The following is a 10,725-nucleotide window of genomic DNA, read 5'->3' on the forward strand; positions in this document are numbered from 1 at the left end:
TTGCCTCACAAGTGACAACTTGAGCAGGCAAAGGTCAAAATCAAATTTATGAAGAGATTTCAATCTTATTTTCTCACAAAGGGTAAAATTTCATTAATCATTGAAAGTTTACAGAGAACAAAAACTCATAATATGGCTCAATAAGACCAAAACAAATTGTGGAGAATTGGCCATGTTTCTTTTTTATTATTAACATAAAAATTCAGGTCAGTTTACATGTATTTTAATTAATTTTATAAATTCTAGAATTAATAATTATATAAATTTTTAGTGGTTCTAAGATTTATAAGATCTGAAATAGTAACTTTTAACAGAAGATTTCAATCTTATTTTCTTACAAAGGGTAAAATTTCATTAATCATTGAAAGTTTACAGAGAAGAAAAACTCGTAATAAAATAGATATGGCTCAATAAGACCGAAACAAATTGTGGAGAATTGACTATGTTTTTTTTGTATTATTAGCATAAAAATGTATATCAATTAATTTTATAGACCATGAAATTAATAATTATATAAATTTTTAATGACTCTAAAATTTATAAAATCTGAAATAATAACTTTTAAAAAACAGCAAATTTAGAATTTACTAAATTAAACTACACCCCTTGAAATTAAATTGGCCATGTTCTTGAAGCTACTGAAAATGGCTCAATACCTATCCGCTTTCCAATCAGTCTTAACGCATGTCTTGACTAAATATTACTCTACCAACAAACAAAACACCCCCTATTTCTATATATTTAAGAGATATAATATTTGTCTACGTAGTTGGATCAATTTTTAAAAAAAATTATTTTTTAGTTTTAAATTAAATTTGTTATGCTATTTTTGAATTATTTTGATGTGCTAAATAAAAATTAAAAAAATATATTATTCTAATATATTTACTAATAAAAAAATATTTTTAGAAACAATATATACCACAATCTTAAACACATGCTATTAATGTACATATCTATATGCTGGTGGCAGGAGGTCATCCTACAAAATTACATAGTCTAGAACTAGATTAAGCTAAAACTAAAGAAGGTTGTAGATATATAAACTGAAAAGAAAAAACAGTTGTGGGATGGGTGCACTTGTAATAAATGATATTTCCTCCAAAACCCCAATTCACACATACACTCTCTCGCCTGAGAAATATTGAAGAAGTGAAAAAAAAGCCACAAAAACCTTGCCATTTATTTACAATTCCTAGTACATTTCGGGGTGCCAAAACCCAAATTCAACTACATAAAGAGAAGGCAATATAAAAAATGTTGAACAAAAATATAGGTCATCTCCATCACAAGAGATGCGTGCATTGAAAACAAAACTTTAGTCTTACTCTGCAGCATCTTTTGAAGAAAGAAATCTTGAAGACTGCAAAATGCCCCCTTTCCTGCACAAAATGAGCAGCGCCGAAAACATGGATAACAAAATGAACTGCTGCCAGACCACCCTTACACCCAAAACTCAAAAGAGAGAAGAAAAGGGGAAAAATGAGCTGGATCACACAGCAGAGATTCCAGTTAAATCTAGCTAGGATCTCACCGCTTGGGAGCCTTGGGCCAAGAGTGTGCAATAAGGAGGCAGCAGTTCAGAGTGTATTGCTTTACACATTACCTAGATACAAGAATTGATACCATAGGGAGTATAAATTGTTGGAGACCAGATATGTGACTGCACAATCATCATACTCTCATGGGGGCTCCCTCTAGATTATACATGAATATTAGAAACAAGAAAGGTATAACATGTACCACGGTTGAAGCGTCTCAAAATATATGGAGCATCAAAAAGGGACACGAAATAATGCGTAAGCAACATATATGCAAGAATAATATGCAAGAATAATGAGGTATGGAAGAAGCCAAGAGGCATGCTTGGATGGTAAAGGATGGTCAGTGTAGTCATGCAAGCCACATAGCTTTTTAGCCCTGCTAGACATTCCATTTGTTAAGGAGGTTGACACTTGATTCCCAAAAGTGGTTCAATGTTGCCTAGCAGGGTAAGATCATATGGAGGTTAAAATGAATAAAGCAATAGCCACCCACCATCACAATAGTATTTCATAAAATTTATATGGTAATACAACCAAACACCTTAACAGTTTGTACCCTTAATTCCTACACCCGCAACATTTACATCTTTCACAATTAGCCAGAGAACATTTCACCACTTCTTTCATCTCACAAACTCTTAACCAGTACACACTCGAGTCTTTACAAGTCAAAATAAGTCAGAGGTGATACGGTCTTGAACTGGGACTTGCATACTAACTATAAAGATGTCTTTCCCCGGTCTAATGTCTAGATACAAATGGCTGTCTGTGAGTATATATGAACACAATTTTGCATCTTGAACAGTAACAGTAAAAATTTGATTACGTTGCCAATCTAATGAAGATGGAAGACAAATAAGAATAAATCAACAACAACAACAACAATAAAAGCTTTAGTGACTCACATGATTTCAAGCAGCGGTTTCAGTTACTTTTCCAATAGTCTTGAGATCCAAGATTTCAGTCCAATAGCCATCAGGATCCTTGATGAATGCTATCCTTTCATTTTTCCTGCAACCAGACTCACAGATCTGAGGCAAGTAATTATAACATATAAATTAAATGATGAACCGATGGTAATATAAATGCCTATGTTGCACCATAAACCCAAATAAAACAACTATTTTCCTAATCATATCAAGTCATTGACGCAATAATTTTTCAGGCCTCTATGATAAGGAAAAGAGGAAAATAAAATACAACTGGAGAAGCAAAGATAAATTGGGTTAAACATCAGTAAATTTGTGTTTGGTGACGCCATTGGAAGTGCTTATCAGTTAAAAAGGCACCATATTAATGCTTTTTTGGGTACCTTTTAGATGGTTTTAAGTTGAGGATGTCAAAACTATTGAAAAGCACACCAAAAAGCACTTCCAACCACATTACTAAACTAAGGTAGTGTTTTGGAGATGGTCCTGCTCCAGCCAAGCAATCATAACACTTATCAGTTAAATTCAAACTAAAGAGAAAATATTTATATCAATTCCCTTCCTTGGACTATGGATTAGTCAGGAGATACATGTAAAGACAACTGCAGAGGTATGAGGGCAGAAGTAACAGCCACCAATATGTGCGTCAGCACAAGAAGCAGATGGGTGCATCATCCAGAATGTTACCTTTTATTTCAAATTAATATAGAGAAAGTTTGCACAGGACAACTTGCAGGTTAAACCATTGATTGATGTCATGTATAGGACATAACCCATGCCCAAGATTAAGATTGATTTTATCTTGCCAAATAGCAAACAATTTAACCTGATCACTCCATTGAACATAAACTACCACCAACAATGTGCAAATGAGATGCTCGTATTAATTAAGGGCTAAACTATTTTATTATCTAAAAGAGGTGTCTTACCATCGTTAGGTTTTTTCACAACCTCCACACCTAGGCGTTCAAATCTCTCGCATGCCTTGTATGTATCATCAAAAGTAACACCAATATTTCCTGAAATGCGAACAGAAACTGTAAATGTTACTTCTTGCTTGGGATAATCATCCTCTACAAATACAGTAACATACATATAAAGAAAACAAAAAACTAGTCTTGTATGATATCTAATTAGGAGAGTCAAACAAATATTTACACAAAGAGCAGTGTGTTTTGAGGATTTGCACCTGATATAAAAATTACTTCTTGCTTGGCATAATCATCCTCTACAAATACAGCAACATACATCTAAAGAAAACAGATCTTGTACGATATCTAATTAGGAGAGTCAAATAAATATTGACACAAAGAGCAGTGTGTTCTGAGGATTTGCACCCTTTTTTATATCATATAGAAACTAAACTGTAAGAACGTAACAGCTTAATTTGAGCCATGCCTACTTGAAGCAATCAAAAGCTCTTGTCACAACCTGTATTGACAGGAAAGTAATCCTTTCTGTTCCAGGGCTTCATTATGATGCTTTAGGGTGCAGGATTGCATCCACCTACTCTTCATTTAAGTTTATCAGTTTATGTTTTAACATTTCTTCAAGGAAAAGTGAAAAGCTTTTAAACTTTGGGTTATCGATGACTCAAATTTAATGGAATCAATTATCAGAGAGACACGAAGAATATGAATTTCAAAGCATATATTATAGCATTGTTGCCAAACATATTCATCCAATTTAAAAGCATTTTGCTAACATGACATTGATTTTGTGATCCTAAGAAGCCTTATAAGCCACCGATAATTCACATCTCGTGTTCCATTCCTATTAAAAAACCACCAATAACAACATAAAAAACCAGTCCCGACAGAAACCCAAACTGCACTGATAGCTTTCTCAAGTAAACTCCATATATCTTTGTCTCACTGTTCTCGTATAATAAAGGTGTATACAAAGTCACAGCGCATTGAATTTCACAATAATAACATGCCTTACTATGCATTCATCAATTAAAATGTACTTTTCCTTTAAATAATCAAGATGATAGGAGGATGGTGGTAAAAATAAATGCATTCTCAGAAAGTTTTACCAGCCAAATTGCATTCAAGTAGTACACAGTCCCAGAAAGCAGAAAATCAAAATCATCAGTCAACACTATATGATGGATGAAAACAGTATTGAAGTTGGAAATTACATGTATTACATATATTGACAAATTCTACCTGAATCATAAGATCTTACATACCAAAGCCACGAGGGTCTGAATTTCCGTTGTGATATTTGAACCCAGGATCACTTTCGGTGCCCCAATTACTGTTAGAAGCATTTAATTGTCAGAACAGATAGGAAACAATAGGCGCTAATAAGGAAAAAAGAGAACTAATATGTTTCAAGTAACAGTAAAGAAAATGATCTGCATCAATCATTCTTACTGGGTTTCAGGAGAATTAAAGATTAAGGATATGGGATTGTTGTTTAAAGCATGAAACGGTGACGGTCTTACAAGATTTTGTTGCTTGAGGGTGTTCTTCTAGTTGAGAGTCATAAATAATTAAACAAAACCTTAGTTCTGGAATGGAAACATAAACGGTTCGGTTTTCGATGTGAAGTGGATGAGGTGCGAGGTGTGAATTCAAGAAAGGGGAGGCGAGCTAACAATGCTGTAGCGGTGGTTAGTGAACAAGCGGTAGCCATGCGAGGGATCTAAGTTTGGTCAAGGATGAACCTCCGAACTTTTCTTTTAGTATTGTAATACCTTTTGAACTCTCACATGATATCATCATTCATACTACTTAGCAGCGCAATGTGAGCAATAAAGCTCATTTTCTTCCAAACCTCGTAAGCTTTACGAACCCTTCTATATTGGGTCGTATTGCCATTTTCTAGCTCTTCCATGAAAACAATCAACATTTCTAAAGCCTTTTGCTCCTCAAGCACTTATTGGGTTTTCATACTCCAGATTTCATAGATTTATATCTTGTATGATTTTTTAAATGATGCACATCAGAGGTTTCATTACCATACTAGGGAACTTTCCTTTGTTTTGCAAGTTTTTTCTTGGGCAAAAGCCTTGATTTCTTTATAATTACAATTTACTTCAATCTAAGAACACTTTAGGGGAGGTTTTTCAATAACCTCATAATGTTAGCCCAATGGTATCCATTGCTACTAGTTTTGATGAATCAAACCATCACTTGATTACTAATCATTCTCTTAATCTTGTATTGATATATGTTTATTATCATTTATATCATATTAAGGATTCTTTATATGTCTTGAAGTTGTGCATAACGTTGACTTACATTAATGGGACTTTTTCTTCAAGATTAGTTTTAGATGTAATATTTATTGTGGCTTAAGTTTTTGAAAGGAATAATTTAATTTCTGAAACCTACTTATTATACCCTAAGAAACAACCCTAAAATGCCTTAAAACACTTTGTATTCACACCTAAAAAGCTTAAAACCTCGCGTAAACTAAATAATCATACCATACACTATTTTTAAGATTTTTGACAAACTAAATAGCATGTGATAAACTAGTTAATCATAATAGATATAATTTTTAAGAATAACTGGTAAATCAGACAACCATATTAGATATAATATCTTGAGATAAATAGTATACAAGATGATTTTTTATAATACGTAGAAGATCCTTTTAAACACATATATGAGTTAAGATTTATCTTTATCTCATATGCATAAGCGTGTAAGAGTTATATGTAGTTTGTCCAAACACTAAAATTTGAATTACCTTATTTTTACACAAATATTTGAATTTAAAATAACCTTATCGTCTCTTTGCTACCTAGAAAAAACAAGACAAGCATTTTAAACACTAAATTTTGAAATTGTAATGTGAATTTGGTTCACACTTTTATAGAACTAAGCTTAGATATGAGAGTAGGAAGATGGAATGGTGAAGATAATTTTTTTCCAAGTTCACTACATGATTTTTCTTTTCCTCTATGATTAATCCATCTTGATCACTAACAAATTACAAAGCAATAGTACCGTTTTTAAACAAGTATAAAGTGATTACTTGACCTTTGTAATCAAATTACAGACATGATAACTTGCTTTAAATATAATTTATTAACTTTATCTATGCACTAAATACACAGCTTTGTAAGGCTTGTTTTCTTCATCATCATTTAAGAAGACTTCCTTTGTTTTGTAGGTCTTTTCTTGAACAAAAACTTCAATTGCTCTATAATTATAATTCACTTCAACCTAAAAAAACACATTTTTAGTCTTTCTATGGCCTCATTAATATACATGTGAATTTGGTTTACACTTGCATGTAGGTAAGCTAGAGATGAGATAGAATGGAGAAGAGAATTTCACCCGAAGATCTCTATACGATTTTCTTTTTCCTCTCACAATCAATCCACCTTTATCACTAGCAAACTACAAAGCAGCAGTAATGTTTTAAAACAAGAATAAAGTGTTTTCTGGGCCTTCTAAATCAAATTGTAATATTAATGCACAATCTATTGTCATGTACTACTTGTATATACAATTGAAGCAACTGTTTTGATCGCACTGATAAGCAAAATCCCTGAGTTTTAACAAGCAGCTAGTATTAATTGATGTCCTCTAGTTATTAGTTGGACAATGATAAGTGTTTAACATGAATCCACAGAATTAATGTGTGTGTGTGTGTGTAAAATGTGTGTGGCTCATTTAGCATTCCTATCTTACTTATCCTAGTATTTGTCTTATCTAATGTTCCGCGAATCCCACCCAGTTACGAGTAGCCACTTCCTTCAAGGCAGCTCTCCATTTCTTCACCTTTTCCATCTTTTCTGTTAATAGTTCATGTTCACCGATTGAATCCCCAATAGATTCAGTTTGATTTCTTACATGAGATGGATTGACCTGGTAGATTAATCGTCTGTCCATTCATTTCCTTGCTTTCCAGGATCTTTACAAGCTCGTCCAAGCACCATTTGGACGATGCATAGTTTTCAGAGAAAACAATCACATGAAGCTTGGATTCTTCAATCGCTTTCAAAAGTAATGAACAAAACATTTATTTTAATTTTTTAAAAAAAGTTACATGTTGATCTGTCGAGATGACTCACATCAGATAAACTCTCATACAATTTTATTTAAATCATCAGTTTAGGGTCGAGTTTAATAACTCTTTAATCTTTAGCCATAAACAGAACTACACATAGTATTGCATGCAATTCTTCCAAGTCATCAGTGTTTGAGGTGTTGCAGGTGATCTTATTGATGGAGTTGTCAATATTTTCTCCACCTGCATCGATCTTCCACATACTGCTTTCAAGTTATAATACTTTCGATCCACATTAACTAAAGAACATGAAATGATACATCAGTAAGTCAAATGTTTCGCTTAGGCGACTAGCTTGAATGAGCAATGTAGGAAAGCAGCTGAGAATATTATTCTCTTAACTTTTTATCAGATGGTAGAGTGCAGAGGCAATTAGAAATTTCTCGGATGCAAAGAGGACAGCAAGAGCAATAGGGTGTCTACATGAGTTGTCTGTGATCGATCATAAAATTTAGTATGTTTTTATTCCACGATGGTAGATATTTTCAAACTTGCTTATCAACCGAATATAATCAATATCTTGGAAATATTAATGGTGGGTAATTAATCAGCCAATTAAGTACCATCATTTATGTCTAATCCCTTTTTGTTCTTACTTGCAGACTGATATTCAAATCATTAAAGCTCGCCATTGCTGACTAATACTTGTACCTTGCCCTCCTTTAAAGGTGTTTAGTTTCATCAAGTCTTCTAGTCGCTTGTTTAAGAGGCAGCATGAGTGAAAACAGAACTGCACCACCCTAGTTTTTGGACTTATGCAATCACTTGATAAAAATATTCTATATCATCCAATCATTCACTGCTTGCTGATCTCGTAGGATTTGTGAAATCCAAACTTTATCTGAAATATATATTATTTTACGTTGAATAATAAATAATATTTTGGTAATGAATATCTGAAACTTGATAAATATGAATCATTTAATTTTTTTTATTAAGTAATGAATAAAGTATTTATATAATAGAAACTCGACATATATAAATGCTGATGAAGATTGGTCGAGTAGACTGTCTTTTTCTATCATTAATTTCTATGCTATTCTAATTAAAGCGACTTTATTTTTTAACAAGTGTATTTTATATAATTAAGTTTATTTCGTGGCTCTAAATATCATGACATGGGCAGAAAGGAGATGCATTAATTAGATTCGAGATGAAATTTCTTAGCCGATTAGTTCGATCGAGCTTGTTGAGTCGATTCTACTATTCTTTCACACCCAAAACAAAATCATAAGTATTTGTGCTCGACTTTTCTTCCAATCATGGAGATTTTTTAAATGTAGAACAACGAATGTCAACATTAGAACTTAGAATGGATGCTCCTCCTACTTGGCAATGGTACTGCCTGTGTGTGAGAGAGAGGGAGACAGTGAGAGAGAGGGAGGTGGGATGCAGAGAGGGAATGTACTTTCTATATATAGTACCTTGAAAACCCTAGCTTCAAATTAATGGAAGATCAAGAGATCTACATATCTAGCACAGGCGCCTTGTTGCATATTGATCATGGATGATCTGTCCTCCAAGTACTTAATTCAAAGATTACTGGAAAACCCTTGAAGTATTCTTCCACATCCATTGAATTGTGGCTGCACAATCACTTCAATTCATCATCACCTCTATAAACACCAAGCACCTGCATAAAGAATTTTATACATGGCCTGTCGTTGTTGAAAACACATTAATTTGCTCTCATAGTTAATTAATAAGCACAAGAATTTCTTGCCCTTTCTCCTTGATGATTACCAGTACAATATTTCTGCCACCATGAAACTGCAAATTAACCACAGACAGATGAAAAGAAAAGAGGCAGCACTGCTGTATATATATGTGAGTGAAAACATTACCAAAATGGCATTCACCTGCACTTGCACCTGCACCTCAACTAAGCTTATTAGTTTCCATATCTAACACTCTATATCTAATTGTCCCACATACTGTATCGACAGAACTTGATTTTGTTTGTGGAGTCAAAAACAAAACAAACGCAAAAGATGCAGGTGCAAATGCAGATAAAGGCAACATATTGGCATGCATGAGATGCCTGTATGACCTGCAGCCTGTTTATCATATTATATCAAACAACTGCTAGCTACTAGCTGTCACTCACTCTCTATAACTAGTAGTATTATATACAATGAGACTGGCATCTCTTGTTCTTCCTTGACGAACTTCCCGAGTACCACGAGATATTTATAGGGGTCGGGAGAGAGATCCACAGCACAGAGGCAAGAGGGCATGCATTTTGGGTTTTTTTTAATTAAAAAAATAGTATAATATATATATAAAAAAAGTGAAATGACGTATTTTTATTTTATATCATATTTTTAAAATGTTTTTAAATATGATAAGATAATTTTTAATATCTGGATTCAAAATCATATCATTTGAAAAATATATGCTATTTGGATTTTTTTTCTGATATGTTAATTTTTTCCGCATTTTGGCAAGTAAAAAGCCATAATCTGCGGATTTGACAAGCACCACCATAGCATCCAACAGTGTAAAAGTGACTGCGGAGGAAGGAACCTCTGGAGATGTATATCTGTCCAATAGCATAAAACATTAAAAAAATCTGTGATGCCCACAAGGCCACGTGATGGAAACCCCCCAAGCACGTGGGATTTGATGTCTGCGCTAATCAGAGATTGCCATCTGGTGATATTCATCTGACAGTCCACTTGAATTGACTGCTAACCTCGTGATCATCGGCGAATAGGAGAGGGATAGCAGTAGGGGCCGGTCTGCCCGTTCAAAGATTGAAACAGAAAGAAGGAAGAAAAAATCAAACTACATGGTATTTATTTATGTCCCCATCGGTTTTTTTTTTTTTTTTAAAGAACATAACGCAGCTAAAATTATAATTTTAAATTTGTTGTAATTTTTATTGATCGTAGTAGACAGACCATGAATATTTAGGGTTTGGAGAAAGATTATAAGAAAAAAAAAATTCTAAGATTTGATTGAATTTTCAAGGGTTTTATTACGAGTATATTTGTTTTTGTGTTTTAAAAATGTTTTAAAAAAATTTAATTTAATTTTTATTTTTTTTCATACTTTAATTTTTTTTATTTTCATATTATTTTTACATATTAATAATAAATTTTAAAAATAAAAAAAAATATTATTTCAGTGTAATTTTAATTAGCAGCTACAAATTCACTGTAATAAAACAAAATTAGTTAGAGTGAAGCGACTTGTCGGGTGGCGGGGCAATACAA

General features: G+C 33.0%; 1 long non-coding RNA gene across 1 annotated transcript; it reads right to left on the reverse strand.

Moving 5' to 3' along the window:
• Positions 1-8,713: 8,713 nt before the first annotated feature.
• Positions 8,714-9,747, reverse strand: LOC133699135 (uncharacterized). The gene is made up of 2 exons (XR_009843237.1): positions 8,932-9,747; positions 8,714-8,852 (listed from the first exon to the last, which is right to left on the reverse strand). It is a non-coding gene; the product is annotated as an uncharacterized LOC133699135 (long non-coding RNA).
• Positions 9,748-10,725: the final 978 nt, after the last annotated feature.

Source organism: Populus nigra, chromosome 7, assembly GCF_951802175.1.
Source record: "Populus nigra chromosome 7, ddPopNigr1.1, whole genome shotgun sequence".
NCBI classification, from domain to species: Eukaryota; Viridiplantae; Streptophyta; class Magnoliopsida; order Malpighiales; family Salicaceae; genus Populus; species Populus nigra.